This window comes from Pogoniulus pusillus, chromosome 7, assembly GCF_015220805.1.
Source record: "Pogoniulus pusillus isolate bPogPus1 chromosome 7, bPogPus1.pri, whole genome shotgun sequence".
Taxonomy (NCBI): domain Eukaryota; kingdom Metazoa; phylum Chordata; class Aves; order Piciformes; family Lybiidae; genus Pogoniulus; species Pogoniulus pusillus.
The window spans coordinates 4,120,035-4,138,725 of NC_087270.1; the positions used below are offsets into that span (position 1 = coordinate 4,120,035).

Below are 18,691 nucleotides of genomic sequence, written 5' to 3' on the forward strand. Positions count from 1 at the left end.
CCAATGGCATCCTGGGCTGGCTGAGGAGCAGTGTGGGCAGCAGGACAAGGGAGGTTCTTGTGCCCCTGTGCTCAGCACTGCTCAGGCCACCCCTGGAGTGCTGTGTCCAGTTGTGGGCTCCTGCACTGAAGAGAGATGTTGAGGTGCTGGAAGGTGTCGAGAGCAGGGCAGCAAGGCTGGGGAGGGGCCTGGGGCACAGCCCTGTGAGGAGAGGCTGAGGGAGCTGGGGGTGTTTGGCCTGCAGCAGAGGAGGCTCAGGGCAGAGCTCATTGCTGTCTGCAGCTCCCTGCAGGGAGGCTGTAGCCAGGTGGGGTTGGGCTTTGCTCCCATGCACCCAGCAACAGAACAAGGGGACACAGCCTGAAGCTGTGCCAGGGGAGGCCTAGGCTGGATGTTAGGAGGAAGTTGTTGTCAGAGAGAGTGATTGGCATTGGAATGGGCTGCCCAGGGAGGTGGTGGAGTTGCCATGCCTGGTGGTGTTGAATCAAAGCCTGGCTGGGGCACTTAGTGCCATGGTCTGGTTGATTGGCCAGGGCTGGGTGCTAGGTTGGACTGGATGAGCTTGGAGCTCTCTTCCAACCTGCTTGATTCTGTGATACCGTGATTCTATGATCGTACGATTCCATGATTCCATGATTCTGTGACTCTGTGATTCCATGATTCCGTGATTTCATGCTTTTCTGATTCCACGAATCTCCTGCCAGGGTCCCCTGACACTAAAGCAGCCATTCCTGTCAGGGTCTCCTGACACTAAAGCAGCCATTCCTGTCAGGGTCTCCTGACACTAAAGCAGCCATTCCTGTCAGGGTCTCCCGTCACTAAAGCAGCCATTCCTGTCAGGGTCTCCTGACACTAAAGCAGCCATTCCTGTCAGGGTCTCCCGACACTAAAGCAGCCATTCCTGTCAGGGTCCCCTGACACTAAAGCAGCCATTCCTGTCAGGGTCCCCTGACACTAAAGCAGCCATTCCTGTCAGGGTTTCCCGAGGGTTCCCTTCTCCCGTCCCTCGCAGGCCAGGCAAAACCCATTGAGGATGTCTCTGCCGCCAGGTAACGCTGGGGAGAAGGGGCGGCCGCAGTGCCACACCAGGGCAACCTGAGACGCGATTCCTTGAAAGGAATTGAGATTAACACAAAGGCGGAAAACGGCGGCAGGGCAGCGGCAGTGCCGAGAAGGCTCCGGGCCGCTGCCAAGTGGGAATTCCCGGGATTCCCGCCGCCCGGGCACGTTCCTCCCTGCGCCACCAGGCGGCGCCCTAGTGCCTGGCGCGGCGCAGCGGCCGCTTCAAAGCGGGCGGGCGGGCAGGCGGCGGCAGCGCGGCGGTTAATGGCGGCTGCCTGACTGCGGGGCGCGCCCGCCCTCACCCCACCTTCCTCCTTCTCCTCCTCCTCCTTCGCCTCCTCCGCCCCCCCGCCGCAGAAAAAGCCCGGGAGCGGCTCCCGCTGTCCACACACCGGCTCTGCGGCAGGGCACAAGACCATGCTTGAGGCGACGGCCGTGCCCTGCAGCGGCTCCGCGGGCTAGCGTGGGCCGCCCTGTGCCGGCGAGAGGCTGGAGCCCAGGGTAAGGCGTGCGGCGAGCTGGGCGAGAAGCTGCGAGCGGGAGATAAGAGCCGAGGTGCGGCAGCGAAAAGGCGGTGCCGAGCTCCTTCCAGCCGGGAGGGAGGGGTCGGCACCCGGCGGCTCTTGCCGTGAAGGGCTTGAGCGCTGCGGCTCCGCAGCCCGGGCGGCAGCTCCCTCGGGGCGCTGCGAGGCCTCCTGCCCGGGGTGCTGGCGGTGCAGGAGCGATGGCGCTTGGGGCTGAGCGCTGCAAGCAGGGCAAGGCTGGGCTCTGGTGCCCCACTGCAGCCCGCCCCGCTGCGTGCCCCGTAGGGATGTCTGTGAGCAAGGCAAGGAAGGGGAGCGCTGAGTCCATGCGCTGGTAGCTGGGGGTAGGGAGGGTATGGTAGGGGCACAGGTTGGCCGAGAGGAAAAGGTGCTGAAAAGCCATCCACGGGCCCCAGTGTTTTCTGTGCTGTGGCTTTCCATAAGCGAGCTTAAAAAACAAAAGCTTCTTGCAGCAGCTGAGTGCCATGGAGGCCACCAGCCCCTCTGGCAGGACGAGAAGACGATCAATAAAAGGGTGTGCGGGTGGATAGTGCTCAGGGATGCCACAGCGAGCTGCTGCCTGCTTTGGGTTGCAGGCTGCAAAAGGCAGACCTGGGATTCGTGGGGGTTGTGCTTTCGCCTTTCTTGGGTTTTTTTGTGTTCCCTGGTTGAGCTGAAGAGATGCTGCTGTTGACTTGATGACGATTCCAGGAGATGCTGCTGTTGACTTGATAACGATTCCAAGTGATGCTGCTGTTGACTTGCTAGTGATTCCAAGAGATGCTGCTGGTGACTTGCTAGTCATTCCAGGAGATGCTGCTGTTGACTTGACAACGATTCCAAGTGATGCTGCTGTTGACTTGCTAGTAATTCCAAGAGATGCTGCTCTTGACTTCGGGGAGGTTTTAGGTGAAACCCATCTGCATGATGAGGTTGGCCTCCCCTACACCCAGAGCCTCAGTGTCCTTTTAAATCCAAGGATATCTTGTTCCTGAAGATTGTTCCTGTATTGCTCTGCTTTTATTGCCTCTGGAGAGCTGGGAGAAGGGAGTGTCAGTGGGGCAGGCTGCTGGGAGAAGTATAGGATGGGTAGGGAAAGACCTTGAGGAAGATAACAGACTGTTTTGAGTTGTCGTTGTATTCTTGGAAATATTGGTATTTCCAGCCTGGAACATCTTCTTCTCTGTTTTGAATGATGATTTAGAAAGAGATCTGTTTGTTTCTATCGTCCCCAGTCTAGCCAAACATCTGTTTACACTGGAAACAGATTGCTTCATTTCACGTTTGCTTATCAGTGCTGACCCAGGAGTGGCTCCAGATGAAGTTATGTCTGCTCTTGAGCTGAGTGCTACCAGAGAGATTACATCAAGACTTGCAAACTCCTGCTTGCTGGCCTTTCTGTTTACCTGGAAGTGTTTAAAACCAGGCTGGATGAGGCTTTGGGCAACCTGGGCAAGTGGGAGGTGTCTGTGCCCATGTAAGGGTGGTTGGAGCTGGACATTAGGAAGAAGTTCTTGCCAAAGGGTGATTGGCATTGGAATGGGCTGCCCAGGGAGGTGGTGGAGTCCCCATCCTTGGAGGTGTCCCCCTGGGTGTGGTGGGGAGATTGGAGCAGATGGCCTCATTGCTCTCTATGGCTGCCTGAAGGGAGGTCATAGCTAGGTGGGGTTGGGCTCTTCTGCCAAGCACCCAGGGACAGAACAAGAGGACACAGCCTCAAACTGTGCCAGGACAGGTTCAGGCTGGGTGTTAGGAGGAAGTTGTTGCCAGAGAGAGTGATTTGCATTGGAATGGGCTGCCCAGGGAGGTGGTGGAGTCCCCGTCCCTGGAGGTGTTCAAGAAAAGCCTGCATGAAGCACATAGTGCCATGGGTTAGTTAATTAGGAGGTGTTAGTTGATAGATTTAACTCAGTGATCTCTAAGGTCTTTTCCAACCTGCTTAATTCTGTAATTCTGAGCTAGATGATCTTTAAAGTGCCCTGCAAGTCGTTTTGTGAGTCTCTTGTAGACATGAAGTTGCAGCAGAGAGGTGGGAATGGTAAGAGAAGGATGTGTGGGGAGGTGTTGTGCTGAGGGACAGGTTTGTGCCCTTAAAAGGACTGCTCTGTTTTATACTTAAATGGGACTTTAGTGTGGAAGAAGTTAAATGATTGTCTGCTGGTAATGTTAGAGCATCCAGGTAATCTGACTTGATATTTGACTCGTCCAGCCTGGCCTTAAACACCTCCAGCCATGGGGCCTCAACCACCTCCCTGGGCAACCCATTCCAGCCTCTCTCCACTCTCATGCTCAACACCTTCCTCCTCGCCTTCAGGCTGACTCTCCCCACCTCCAGCTTTGCTCCATTCCCCCCACTCCTGGCACTCCCTGACAGCCTCAAAAGTCCCTCCCCAGCTTTTTTGGAGCCCCCTTCAGATACCACAAGGAGGTCATCTGGGAGCCTCCTCTGCTGCAGCCTGCACAGCCCCAACTCTTTCACTCTGTGCTCACAGCAGAGCTGCTGCAGCCCTCTCAGCATCCTCGGGGCCCTGCTCTGGACACACTCCAGCATCTCCACAGCCCTCTTGTCCCAGGGGCTTCAGAACTCCAGGTGGGGTCTCAGCAGAGCACAGCAGAGGAGGAGAATCCCCTCCCTGGCCCTGCTGGCCACACTTCTGCTGCTGCAGCCCAGGCTCTGCTTGGCTTTCTGGGCTGCAAGTGCACACTGCTGGCTCCTGTTGAGCTTCTCCTCCAGCAGCACCCCCGAGTCCCTCTCCTCAGGGCTGCTCTCCAGCCACTCACTGCCCAGCCTGCATTTGTGCTTGGCATTGCCTCTGCCCAGCTGCAGGACCTTGCCCTTGGTCTTGTTGAACCTCCTGAGCTTGGCTTGTGCCCACCTCTGCAGCCTGTGCAGCTCCCTCTGGCTGGATCCCTGCCCTCCAGCCTGGCTGCTGCACCACACAGCTTGGTGTGCTCAGCAAACTTGCTGAGGCTGCACTCAGTGCCTCTGTCCATGGCACCCACAAAGGTGTTGAACAAAACTGGTGCCAGGACTGATCCCTGAGGGACTCTGCTTGTCACTGCCCTCCACTTGTCCATGGAGCCATTGACAGCCAGTCTTCGGGTGCGGCCATCAAGCAATTCTTTATCCATCTCATGGCCCACCCATCAAACCCATGTGTCACCAGGAGAGGCTTAGGTGAGGAGGAAGTTGTTGAGCATGAGAGTGGTGAGAGGCTGGAATGGGTTGCCCAGGGAGGTGGTTGAGGCCCCAAGGCTGGAAGTGTTTAAGGCCAGGCTGGATGAGGCTGTGGGCATCCTGATCTAGTGTGAGGTGTCCTTGGGCATGGCAGGGGGGTTGGAACTGGCTGATCCTTGTGGTCCTTTCCAACTCTGACTGATTCTATGATCCCTTCCTTTGGAGGGTGCTGGAACCATGGAGCAGGCTACCCAGAGAGGTTGTGGAGTCTCCTCTGCAGACTTCCCAAACCCACTTGGATGTGTTCCTGTGGGACCCGCTGTAGGTGACCCCCTTTTAACAAGGGCATTGGATTTGGATGAGCTGCAGAGGTCCCTTCCAACCATCCCCATTCTGTGCTTCTGTGCCCCACACAAGTAAGATCAGGTGAGAAAAGAGTGGTAGTGAAAACCTTTTGCTTTTGCTGAGGAGCTGTTTGAAACAGGCAGAGTTTGGATGTATTTTTTCCTCCTGAGGATGAGATTTTATTCCTTCACCACTCCTTCCTGGGGCCATCATGTCTCAGCATCCTCTTTATATTGTTCATGAGGAGGAGAAAAACCATCTGGGACCAAAATACAACGAGGGATGTTTGCAGCCTTATATAAATGCCCTGGATGAGACATCCTTTAGCTAAGACAAAAGCTTCATTTCCCTTCTTGTCTCAATTACCCTGATTCCTCTTCTAGGAGCTGTTGGATCTAATCATGTGTTTAGCAGGAGCTGTTAGATCCAATCATGTGTTTATCAGCTGCAGCTTTTTTGCCCTTGAAGCACAGATTTGGGAGGCACCTTCCCTTGCAGCCTGCATTTTGTTACATTCCACTCTTAAAGCAACAATTTTGAAGGGCAAAGCCCTCAACCATATTATCTGTTGAGCTGCTTTGCTTCTAGCATTTCTTCCCACCCCCCCCCCAGTACTGCATTCCAGATCTCTGTCACATTTTCTGTGTGGTTTGGATTTTTGATTGCTTTTGATTTTTTCTTTTATAGCCTCTGACAACTTTTCCTTTCAGTGGAGCCAAGCACAAAGCTGCTGTCTCAACCAAGAGTTTTTTGGCTGCAGTTGCCCATCCCCAGGGTTATGAATGGCTTCTGTGTATCTGCTCTATTCACAAGAACACTCTCATAGGCTGGCAGAAAAGTGATGTTTACCCTCCCCACTGCTGATTCAGGCAAAAAAAAACCACCCAAAAAAAAGAAGAGCTCTGTGCTCATCCTGCACACACAGACCCTGCCTAGCCCAGACACCTGTTGCAGCAGGGGCTTGGAATCTCTCCTGTTTCTCGTTATGCTTCTTGGAGGGGAGTTTAATAGTTGGGCACATGCTTTGCTCTGCTCTCCTCAGATCCCACCTGCAGTCCTGGAGCCCCCAGCACAAGAAGGACATGGAAGTGTTGGAGTCAGTCCAGAGGAGGCCACCAAGATGCTGAGAGGGCTGCAGCAGCTGTGCTGTGAGGACAGGCTGAGAGAGTTGAGGCTCTGCAGCCTGGAGAAGAGAAGGCTTCCAGGAGCCCTTGGAGTGGCCTTGCAGGATCTGAAAGGGGCTGCGGGAGTGCTGGGGAGGGACTATTGACAAGGTCTTGTGATGAGAGGATGAGGAGGAGGAATGGGTTTGAACTGTCTGAGAGGAGATTGAAAATGGATATTAGGAAGTTATTTGCAGTGAGGGTGGTGAGAAACTGGCAAAGGTTGCCCAGGTTGGGTGAGACCTTGAGCAGCCTGTTCTAGTGGAAGGTGTCCCTGCCTATGGTGGAGGGTTCAAGAGCAAAGATCAAAGATCACATTCTGTACTTCTGTGCTCCACAACCTCGCTGGGCAGCCTGTGCCAGTGTCTCACCACCCTCAACCTGTGCCAGTGTCTCACCACCCTCACTGCAAACAACTTCTTCCTGACAGCCACTTTCAATCTCCACTCTGACACTTCAAACCCATTCCTCCTCCTCATTCTGTCACGACAAGACCTTGTCAATAGTCCCTCCCCTGCCCTTCTGCGGCTCTCTCCAGATCCTGGAAGGCCACTCCAAGGTCTCCTGGAGGCCTTCTCTTCTGCAGGCTGCACAGCCCCAACTCTCTCAGCCTCTCCTCACAGCACAGCTGCTGCAGCCCTCTCAGCATCTTGGTGGCCTCCTCTGGACTGGCTCCAACACTTCCATGTGCTGCTTGTGCTGGGGGCTCCAGAAGTGCACCCAGGAGTGCAGGTGGGGTGTGAGGAGAGCAGAGCCAAGGGGCAGAATCCCCTCCCTTGCCCTGCTGCCCACACTGCTCTTGCTGCAGCCCAGCACAGGGTTGGCTGTTCCTCTCTGTTTGGAGAAAGGACACGCAGAGTGTCCCCACCAGAAATGGCACCATCAGCAAACAGTCAGGCTGTTTGAAAAGCCAACCTTGTAGCAGCACTGCCAGCTCCAGCAGCCACTGACTGCAGAGGCAGGGAAGAAAAACCTATCAGCATTTCCAAGCTGATGGGTGATGAAACAGAGAAATTGGTGCCACCTTTTTGCAGCAGGTAGCCAGCGGACAAAAGGCATCTTCAGCAGCCCCCTCCCAGCCATCAGAAGTGAAACCCAGAAATTAGCAAGAGGATCTTTTGGTTTGGTCTCCTTTAAAAGGGCTACAAAAGTATTAGGGGACTAAAAGGTCTCTCCTGTGAGGAAACTTTTGACCAAGGGTTTGCATTGACAGGATGGGAGGAAATGGAAGGAAGCTGGAGGAGAGGAGATTGAGATTGGAGAGGAGGGAGAAATTATATACAGTTAGGGTGGCCACACTCTGGAACAGGTTGCCCAGGGAAACTGTGGATGTCCTGTTCCTGGAGATGCTCAAGGCCAAGTTGGAGAGGGCCTTGAGCAACTGTAGCTGATAGGAGGTGTCCCTGTCCATGGCAGGGAGTTGGAACTGGATGATCTTTGAGGGCCAACCCAAACCGTTCTCTGATGATTTAATTCCCAGCAGCATTCCCTTCTTTTCACACAAAGAACAGCAAGTGGCAGCTTCAGGCATTAAAAAGCTCTGCTCTGAGCTTCCTTCCAGCTTCCATTGTGATCACAGATTCACAGAATCAAGTTGGACAAGACCTCCAAGCTTACCCAGCCCAACCTAGCACCGAGACGTAGTCAAAAAAAACCAGACCATGGCACTAAGTGCCCCAGCCAGGCTTGGCTTCAACACCTCCAGGCATGGCAACTCCACCTCCCTGGGCAGCCCATTCCAATGCCAATCACTCTCTCTGACAACAACTTCCTCCTAACAGCCAGCCTGAACCTGCCCTGGCAAAACTTGAGGCTGTGCCCCCTTGTTCTGTTGTTGGTTGCCTGGCAGAAGAGCCCAACCCCACCTGGCTACAACCTCCCTTCAGGGAGCTGCAGACAGCAATGAGCTCTGCCCTGAGCCTCCTCTGCTGCAGGCCAAACACCCCCAGCTCCCTCAGCCTCTCCTCACAGGGCTCTGCTCCAGGACCCTCCCCAGCCTTGCTGCCCTGCTCTCAACACCTTCCAGCACCTCAACATCTCTTTTCAATTCAGGAGCCCACAACTGGACACAGCACTCCAGGGGTGGCCTGAGCAGTGCTGAGCACAGGGGCACAAGAACCTCCCTTGTCCTGCTGCCCACACTGCTCCTGAGCCAGCCCAGGATGCCATTGGCTCTGCTGCCCACCTGGGCACTGCTGCCTCCTGTTCAGCTCCTCTCTCCCAGCACCCCCAGCTCCCTCTCTGCCTGCCTGCTCTCAGCCCCTCTGGCCCCAGCCTGTAGTGCTGCTTGGGGTTGCTGTGGTCAGAGTGCTGAACCCTGCGCTTAGATCTTGAAGGTGTCCCTTCCAACTCAAGCCATTCTGTGATTCTAGGACTTGGACCCTGCTGGCCTTTGGCTTGCTCCTAAGGCCAAGCTGGGGTCTGGGCTGGTTTGTTTGCTTTGTGATGTGACAGTCCCCAGCCTTGGGAAGGGTCATGCTAAGATCATGAGTGCTGTGCAGGGCTTGCACTGAAGAGCTGACCCTGGCCCCTGTCCATGCTGTTGTTGGCACCAGGCTGTCTGCTTGGCTGTTCCCTGTACTTTGGATCCCTGTAGCTCCAGGGGAACCATTTTCTACAGCATGAATTTGTTCTCCTCTCCACTACAGTTTCTCACCTCTGCTGGTTGCCTGAGCTAAAGCTGCTGGAGCTTGTGCTCTGAGTGGTGGCTGTCGCTGGACAGCAGCAGTGATGGTGTTTAGAAGGAACCTCTCATGTCTGTCTCCTTTCTTCCCTCACCTGGTGTCCCACAGCAGCAGCACAGCCTGTAGGCTTTGTGCCTTGCATACTGCATTCACCTTTGGACTCCTCGCTCCAAGGAGGACACTGAGGGGCTGGGCAGGTCCAGACATAGGTGGGGAAGGCTCTGGAGAACAGGAGCAGCTGAGAGACCTGGGGATGTTTAGTGTGGGGGAGGGGAGGAGGAGTTCCTGTGGGACTTGCCCTACATGATCCTGCTGTGGCAGGGGGTTGGACTCAATGATCTTCAGAGGTCCCTTCCGACCCCTACCACTCTGTGATTCCATCATGGTGTGCCTGGGGAGTCTTAATGCCAAACTGACTTTAATGGAGGTGGCTCCTACCACAGAATCACAGAATCAGTCAGGGTTGGAAGGGACCACAAGGATCAGCCAGTTCCAGCCTCCTTGCCATGCCCAGGGACACCCTACCCTAGAGCAGGCTGCCCAGGTTGAAAAGTTAAGGTTCTTAGATCAGAGATGTGGAATGGTCTGGGTTGGAAGGGACCACAAGGATCATCCAACCCTCCTGCCATGGGCAGGGACACTCTACCCTAGATCAGCCTGGCCACAGCCTCATCCAGCCTGGCCTTAAACACCTCCAGGCATGAGGCTTCCACCACCTCCCCGGGCAACCCCTTCCATGCTCTCTCCACCCTCATGCTGAACAACTTCTTCCTCACGTCCAATCTGAATCTCCCCATTTCTAGCTTGGCTCCATTCCCCCACTCCTATCCCTACCTGACAGTCTGAAAAGTCCCTCCCCAGCTTTCTTGTAGCCCCCTTCAGATACTGCAAGGCCACAAGAATGTCACCTGGGAGCCTTCTCCTCTCCAGACTGCACATCCCTAACTCCCTCAGCCTCTCCTCACAGCAGAGCACCTCCAGCCCTCTGCTCATCCTTGTGGCCCCTCTCTGGCCACCTTCCAGCACCTCCACAGGGTCCCAGGGGCTTCAGCACTGGATGCAGTACTCCAGGTGTGGTCTCAGCAGTGTGGAGCAGAGGGGCAGGATTGATACCTGACAGCCTAAAAAGTCACTCCCCAGCTTTCTTGTAGCCCCCTTAAGATAGTGAAAGGTTATAATAAGGTCATCTCAGAACCTTCTCTCCAGACTGAACAGCTCCAGACTTCAGTGATGGGAAGTGTGCAGGGAGCAGAACAGGTTCCCTGATCTTCCTGAGGACTCCTTTATTTTCTCAAGAGGCTGCTTTTGTGTTTCTGTCAAACAACAGCTACTGTTCTTCATCCTGCTACAAGAAACCACCTCCACTTTCATTTCTTTCTTCCCACTCAGCAGCCATTCAGAGGCTGCTGAAAGAAGGAAATGAGGAGATTTTGAAACAGGAGTGTTCTGCATAAATTAAATGCTTGCTGGTTTTCATAGAGTCAGAGAATCATTTCAGTTGGAAAATCCCTCTGAGATCCTTCAGTCCAACCATTCTGTCTCCACCAAGGCTGGTGCCAGCCCATGCCTCTCAGCACCACAGCTCTGCCTCTTTCAAACACACCCAGAGATGGGGATTTAATCATAGAATCAAGCAGGTTAGAAGTGACCTCCAAGCTCATCCAGACCAACCTATCACCCAGCCCAAGCCAATCATAGAATCAAGCAGGTTGGAAGAGACCTCCAAGCTCATCCAGCCCAACCTAGCACCCAGCCCTAGCCAATCGACCAGACCATGGCACTAAGTATCAACCCCTTCAAGTGTCACCTTCTCCTGGGAAATGTCACATAAGCAAAGCAGGCAAATGCAAAAAGAGTGGCCTCAGGGCAGCAGGAGCAATGGATGTCTGATAGTGTGTCTTAAAGGTTCCCTCCTGTGCAAGGTCAGTGTTCTCCTAGGATGCATTCAGTGTGACCAGCAGGTTGAGGGAGGTTCTCCTCTCCCTCTGCTCTGCCCTGCTGAGGCCATGGGTGGAGTATTGTGGCCAGTTCTGGGCTCCCCAGTTCAAGAGGAACAAGGAACTGCTGGTGAGAGTCTGTCAAAGGGCCACAAATCTGCTGAGGGGCCTGAAGCATCTCTGAGGAGAGGCTGAGAGCCCTGGGGCTGTTAAGCCTGGGGAAGAGCAGCCCCAGAGGAGATCTGAACAATGCTCAGCAAGAGCTAAAAGGTGGAGATTGTGAGGCTGGGTTCTTTTCAGTGGTGTCCAGTGACAGGACAAGGGGTAGTGGACACAAACTGGAACCCAGGAGGTCTTGAACTGAAGGAGAAAATTCTCTTTCTATGAGGGACTTGGAAGCCCAGGATAAGGCTGCTCAGAGAGGCTGGACATGGAGTGCCACAGCAGCACCACAGGCTGGGGCCAAAGTGGCTGAGAGCAGGCAGGCAGAGAGGGAGCTGGAGGTGCTGGCAGAGAGGAGCTGAAGCTGAGGCAGCAGTGCCCAGGTGGGCAGCAGAGCCAATGGCATCCTGGGCTGGCTCAGGAGCAGTGTGGGCAGCAGGACAAGGGAGGTTCTTGTGCCCCTGTGCTCAGCACTGCTCAGGCCACCCCTGGAGTGCTGTGTCCAGTTGTGGGCTCCTGAAGTGAAGAGAGTTGTTGAGGTGCTGGAAGGTGTTGAGAGCAGAGCAGCAAGGCTGGGGAAGGGCCTGGAGCAGAGCCCTGTGAGGAGAGGCTGAGGGAGCTGGGGGTGTTTGGCCTGCAGCAGAGGAGGCTCAGGGCAGAGCTCACTGCTGTCTGCAGCTCCCTGAAGGGAGGCTGTAGCCAGGTGGGGTTGGGCTCTGCTGCCAGGCACCCAGCAACAGAACAAGGGGACACAGCCTGAAGCTGTGCCAGGGCAGGTTCAGGCTGGCTGTTAGGAGGAAGTTGTTGTCAGAGAGAGTGATTGGCATTGGAATGGGCTGCCCAGGGAGGTGGTGGAGTTGCTGTCCCTGGAGGTGTTGAATCAAAGCCTGGCTGGGGCACTTAGTGCCATGGTCTAGTTGATTGGCTAGGGCTGGGTGCTAGGTTGGGCTGGATGAGCTTGGAGGTCTCTTCCAACCTGCTTGATTCTGTGATTCTAAATTCCCTCTGCCAGATGCTCAGTCTCCTTGGCTGCTGTGGGAGCCCTGAAGCAGGTGACATTTCACCCTGAAGTTCTTCCTCTGTCTGCAGGGATGGCAGAGTAGGAATGCAGGCTCCTGTCAGGGCCAAGGAGGCTGGGTGACACACAAGGCCTTACATAATCACAGCCTGTCACCTCCGGAGGAAAGGTGAGAATCCAAATGCCTTCTCGTGCACAGAACCTGCCAAACTTCATCTTCTTTTCTCTGTGTCCTTCAGCTTTTGTCCTTGGATGCTGTAGCTGTTGGCTGTGAGCTGCATCATCAGCTCTGACAGGGTGAGGTGGAGGGAGATGAGTTTCAGGGCCATTTGTGCCTCCTAGCTACTCTTGGCTGACACACAAACCAGCTGAGCCATGGGCTGGCACACATGGGAGAGCAGATCCCACAGCTTTGCTTGCTGCAGCTGTCATTGCTGCTGGGCTGGGGCTGTCACAAGTCTCCTAATTGTGTCTCTTAGCTCCTCCAGGCACTGCACAGTGGAGCTGTCTCATTGGGCAGACCATTGTGGCATGTCAGCAGATGCTGACTGCAGGACAGAACCGAGGAGATGCCTGCCAGGGATCATAGAATCATAGAATCAAGCAGGTTGGAAGAGGCCTCCAAGCTCATCCAGCCCAACCAGCACCCAGCCCTAGCCAATCAACCAGACCATGGCAATGATTGCCACATCCAGGCTTTGTTTCAACACCTCCAGGGACAGCAATTCCACCACCTCCCTGGGCAGCCCATTCCAATGCCAATCACTCTCTTTGCCAACAACTTCCTCCTAACATCCAGCCTGAACCTGCCCTGCACAGTTTGAGGCTGTGTCCTCTTGTTCTGTTGCTGGTTGCCTGGGAGCAGAGCCCAACCCCACCTGTCTACAGCCTCCCTTCAGGTAGTTGTAGAGACCAATGATGTCATCCCTGAGCCTCCTCTTCTCTATCAGGATGCTCCAGGGCTAGATCTGCACCAGACATTTCACAGAGTGGTGTAGGGCTTGGAAGTAATCTCTGAAGGTCATCAAGTCTAACCCCTGCCCTGCTAGAGCAGGGTCACCTACAGAAGGTCACACAGGAATACATCCAGGCAGGTTTTGAGAGTCTCCAGAGATGGAGACTCCACCACCTCTTTGGGCAGTCTGCTGTAGGGCTCTGTCATCCTCATATATCAGAAGTTCCTCCTCATCTGTAGATGGAACTTCTCATGCTTAAGTTTGTGCCCCTTACCTCTTGCCTGTCACTGGGCATCACTGAACAAAGCCTGGTCAGAAGTTCCTCCTCATCTGTAGATGGAACTTCTTATGCTCAAGTTTGTGCCCTTTACCCCTTGCCTGTCCCTGGGCATCACTGAACAAAGCCTGGTCAGAACTTCTCCTCATCTGTAGATGGAACTTCTCATGCTCAGGTTTGTGCCCCTTGCCTGTCCCTGGGCATCACTGAACAAAGCCTGGTCAGAACTTCTCCTCATCTGTAGATGGAACTTCTCATGCTCAGGTTTGTGCCCCTTGCCCTGTCACTGGGCATCACTGAACAAAGCCTGGTCAGAAGTTCCTCCCCATCTGTAGAGGGAACTTCTCATGCTCAAGTTAGTGCCCCTTACCCCTTGCCTGTCACTGGGCATCATTGAACTGGTTCCATGCTCCTGACACCTACCCTTGAAATAGTGATTAGCATTGATCAGATCCCCCTCAGGCTGCTCCTCTCCAGACTAACCACCCCCAGGGCTCTCAGCCTTTGCTCCTCACAGAGATGTTCCAGACCCCTTAGCATCTCTGTAACCCTTGACTGTACTCTTTCCAGTATTTCCCTGTCCCTGTGAGGTCCCTCTGTGAAGAGGATACTTGAATGTTTGGGGCTGGATCAGGCAAGAGGAGAACCAAACACTGCTGATAAGAAGAAAGGTTTGATAGATTGGTTTGGGCTGCTTTGAAAAGAAAGAAGAGGCCCTCAGGAGAAGGCAGTGCTGGAGGAGCGCTTAGTGAAATGCTGACTGAGTTGCTGGCAAGAAGCTTTTCAGAGGAAGAAAGAGGTCAGGAGATGAGGGAAGCTGCATGAAGCTGATGCAATGACTCAAAGTGTTGGCCAGGATGAGCTCTGTGCTGAGCAGGAAGGGCTGGCAGAAGAGCTGGAAAACATCTGTGGTAGAGCTGCAGGAAAGGAGCTTGAAGGGACCAAGCACCTCAGCTGCTTGCAGCAAATCCTTACTTCCTTTTATTGGCCTCTTTTTGTGTTCCTCCACCTCCCATTCACAGCTGGCATTGGGGATGGAAGGGACCCTCAAAGGGCATCTTGTCCAACCCCCCCTTGCAGTCAGCAGAGACAGCTGCAACTAGATCAAGGCTGAACTTGAATGCCTCCAGGGCTGGGTCCTCAACCACAACCTTGGGCAACCTGTTCCACTATTTCACCACCCTCATTGTGCAGAACTTCCCCCTGATGTCCAAACTCAGTTTCCCCTGCTCTGGTTTCAAACCACTGCCTCTTGTCCTATCCCCACAGGTCCTTCTGGAGGGCCACCAAGATGCTGAGAGGGCTGCAGCAGCTGTGCTGTGAGGACAGGCTGAGAGGGTTGGGCTGTGCACCCTGGAGAAGAGAAGGCTTCCAGGAGACCTTGGAGTGGCCTTCCAGGATCTGAAGAGGGCTCCAGGAGGGCTGTGGAGGGACTATTGACAAGGTCTTGTGATGAGAGGATGAAGAGGAAGGGTTTGAAGAGGAAGAGGGAACACTGAAAGTGGCTGTTAGGAAGAAGTTGTTTGCAGTGAGGGCACTGGCACAGGTTGCCCAGGGAGGTTGTGGAGCACAGAAACACCCCAAGAGAGCATTTGGCTTCTTGACCACAAGGGCACATGGCTGGCTCCAGTCCCTCAAACTCATGGTGGCTACAATCAGTGATCCTGCAGAGCATGTTCTGGATCCTGGGGGGCTACAGCTATGTGTGAGGATAGGAAAATGATTGTGGTGCTGTTGGGCTTTTGGTCCTTATTTTTTTTATGAGGGGGGGGGTGTTGGTTTGAGTTAGTTTTGCTTGGGTTTATTTTTTCAGCCTTGGAAATCAAAGAATCACAGAATGGTTTAGGTTGGGAGGGAGCTCAAAGCTCAACCAGTTCCACCCCCCTGCCATAGGCAGGGACACCTCCCACTAGAACAGGTTGCTCAAGGCCTCATCCAGCCTGGTCCTGAACACCTCCAGGGAGGCTGTGGCGCACAGAAGCACAGAATGGGATCAAAGATCTGTGATTCTGTGATCCTTAACCTCCCTGGGCAACCTGTGCCAGTGTCTCACCACCCTCACTGCAAACAACTTCTGCCTAACAGCCACTTTCAATCTCCCCTCTGCCACTTCAAACCCATTCTTCCTCTTCCTGGCATTGCAAGAACTTGTCAATAGTCAATCCCCAGCCCTCCTAGAGCCTTATTCAGATCCTTCAAGGCCACCCCAAGGTCTCCTGGAAGCCTTCTCTTCTCCAGACTGCACAGCCCCAACTCTCTCAGCCTGTCCTCACAGCACAGCTGCTGCAGCCCCCTCAGCATCCTCATGGTCCTCCTCTGGACTGGCTCCAACACTTCCATGTCCTTCTTGTGCTGGGGGCTCCAGAAGTGCATTTAAAGAACTCCACTGCATTAAGAAAGAAATAAAAATCAATCTCTTTTGTGATGGAGCTTGGACTAAGAGACCTTTAATGATCTCTTCCAACCTAACCCATTCTAGGATTCTGACAGGACTGGGGGGAATGGGACAAAGCTGGAGATGGGTAGGTTCAGCCTGGATGTGAGAAGGAAGTTGTTGAGCATGAGAGTGGTGAGAGGCTGGAATGGGTTGCCCAGGGAGGTGGTTGAGGCCCCATGGCTGGAGGTGTTTAAGGCCAGGCTGGATGAGGCTGTGGGCAGCCTGCTCTAGGGTAGGGTGCCCCTGGGCATGGCAGGGGGGTTGGAACTGGCTGATCCTTGTGGTCCCTTCCAGTCCTGGCTGATTCCATGTTTGTATCTCCCCAAGTTGCTAAGAACCACATGTGCCAGTTAGTGCAGGGAGCAGTAAAAGCTTGAGCAGGGAATGTTGGGCTGGCTTCAGGAAGTGCCATTTGTGCCACCAGACCATTCCAGCAGGCCTTTGGCAGCCTGGAGCTGTTAGTTCCGGTTTGAAACCATCCATCTCCATAATGTCTGACCCTTGGTTGTTGTTCCTCAGGCTTGGCTGACTCCACCTTCAGCCAAATTCCCTAGACTGGTTGGTGCTTTATACAGGTTCACAGGCTCAGAGGATGTCAGGGGTTGGAAGGGACCCAAAGAGATCATGCAGTCCAACTCCCCTGCCAGAGCAGGACCAGACAATCTAGCTCAGGGCACACAGCAACACATCCAGACAGGCCTGGAAAGGCTCCACAGAAGGACACTCCACAGCCTCTCTGGGCAGCCTGTGCCACTGCTCTGAGACCCTTCCAGTCAAGAAGTTCCCCCTTGTGTTGAGCTGGAACCTCCTGTGCTGTAGCTTCCATCCATTACTCCTTGTTCTATCCCAGGGAGCAGTGAGTAGAGCCTGTCCCCCCTATCCTGACCCCCAGCCCTGGCAGTGACAAAGAAGAGATTGTTGTGGCCTTTGCTGTCTTGACAACACTTGGCTTGGGCACAGGCAGATGCAGTTTGCAGGCTTGCAGAGAACTCCTGTGCCAAGAGGAGCTGTGGAGATGGGGGTGGGGATAAAGAGAGGGGGACAAAGAAAATGGTGCCTGAGAGATGGATTTTGCAGGTTTGGGAATTGCTGTTGGGTTCCCCCTGGAAAATCAAACCCACAGAGGCCAAAGGGCTGCAGAGGAAGGGATCTGGCCGAGTTTGGGGTTAATTCCAGAGGTCTAAGCTGGGAAAGGGCTGGTTGGGGGAGAGGGTTGATGGGTGGAGGTGGGTTGGTGGGTGGAGGTGGTTGGTTGGTGGGTGGAGGAAGGTTGGTTGGTGGGTGGAGAGGGTGGGTTGGTGGAGGAAGGTTTGTGGAGAGGGTTAGTGAGTGGAGAGGGTTGGTGGAGGAGGGTTGGGGAGTGGAGGAGGGTTAGTTGGTGGGTGGAGAGGGTTGGTTGGTGGAGGAAGGTTGGTGAAGAGGGTTAGTGAGTGGAGAGGGTTGGTGGAGGAGAGTTGGGGAGTGGAGAGGGTTGGGGAGTGGATGAGGGTTGGTTGGTGGAAGAGGGTTGGTGGTTGGAGGTGGTTGGTTGGGTGGAGAGGGTGGGTTGGTTGGTGGAGGAGGGTTGGTGGAGAGGGTTGGTTGGTGGGTGGAGAGGGTTGGTTGGTGGAGGAGGGTTGGTTGGTTGGTGGTTGGAGGTGGGTTGGGTTAGCCCATCCCTGGAGCTGTCTGAAGGAGGCAGAGCTGTGGTGCTGAGGACCATGACTTAGCCCCAGCCTTGGTACAGTCAGACAATGGTTGGGCTGGATGAGCTGGAAGGTCTTTTCCAACTGAACTGATTCTGTGCATCAATGAGATGGCTCTGAAGCACTTCTGACATGAAGCCTCTCCTGGCAGAGATCTGTATCAGGAAATATTTGTGGCATAGAGACGAGGAGGAGGAGGAGGAGGTATTTGTGTGGTGAGCACAGCCCCAGCACGTGTGCTTCAGGCTCTTCATCCAAAGCAGAGCAGTGCTGCCCTCTGATTTTCCTTGCCTAGCAGGAAAGAGCCCTTCCAGTCCTCTGTGCTAACACAGTGGCAGGACTCACAGATCCAGAGTGGTTTGGATTGAAAGGGACCTTTAAGATGGCAGCCAGCAGGGCAAGGCAGGGGGGATTCTGCCCCTTGGCTCTGCTCTCCTCACACCCCACCTGCACTCCTGGGTGCACTTCTGGAGCCCCCAGCACAAGCAGGACGTGAAGTGTTGGAGCCAGTGCAGAGGAGGCCACCAAGATGCTGAGAGGGCTGCAGCAGCTGTGCTGTGAGGAGAGGCTGAGAGAGTTGGGGCTGTGCAGCCTGGAGAAGAGAAGGCTTCCAGGAGCCCTTGGAGTGGCCTTGCAGGATGTGAAGGGGGCTACAGGAGGGCTGGGGAGAGACTATTGACAAGGTTTTGTCATGAGAGGAGGAGGAGGAATGGTTTTAAAGTGACAGAGTGGAGATTGGAAGTGGATGTTAGGCAGAAGTTGTTTGCAGTGAGGGTGGTGAGACACTGGGCCAGGCTGCCCAGGGAGGTTGTGGAGCACAGAATGGGATCCTTGATCCTTGATCCCATTCTGTGCTTCTGTGCTCCACAGCCTCCCTGGAGGTGTTCAGGACCAGGTTGGATGAGGCCTTAAACAGAATCACCACGTGTCTGCTGGTGTGGATTTTGACCCTCCCAGAGTGGAATTAGGCAACCACTGCACAGCAGTGCTTGGAGCAGTCCTCCCTTCAGTGCACCAGGGGCTGGGTGCTGCAAAGCAGAGGCAGTTCCTGAACTTGCACAAGAGGAGCTTCCATGGTTTATGCTTCTCTGGAATGCAGTTTACATAGATTTATTACAGCAGGACTGGAGAACTTCTCTTGACCCCCCTTGAAGTTCAGCTGCTGCAGTGGAGCCTCCAATCTCTGAGCAGTTCTGCATTTTGGTCTTTGGGTGTTGATCCCAGCAGGCATCTCCAGTGCTGTCTGTGCTGTCCTCTCAGTGC

The 18,691-nt window shown here is 54.5% G+C and overlaps 1 protein-coding gene across 1 annotated transcript in view; it reads left to right on the forward strand.

Annotated features, from left to right (window-relative positions):
- Nucleotides 1–1,261: 1,261 nt before the first annotated feature.
- RNF144A (ring finger protein 144A) overlaps nucleotides 1,262–18,691 on the forward strand; it is a 62,265-nt gene continuing 44,835 nt past the window's right edge. Inside the window, exon 1 of the mRNA XM_064145732.1 lies at nucleotides 1,262–1,563. The gene's annotated coding sequence lies outside the window, so the exon portion shown is untranslated. The remainder of the gene's footprint in view (nucleotides 1,564–18,691) is intronic.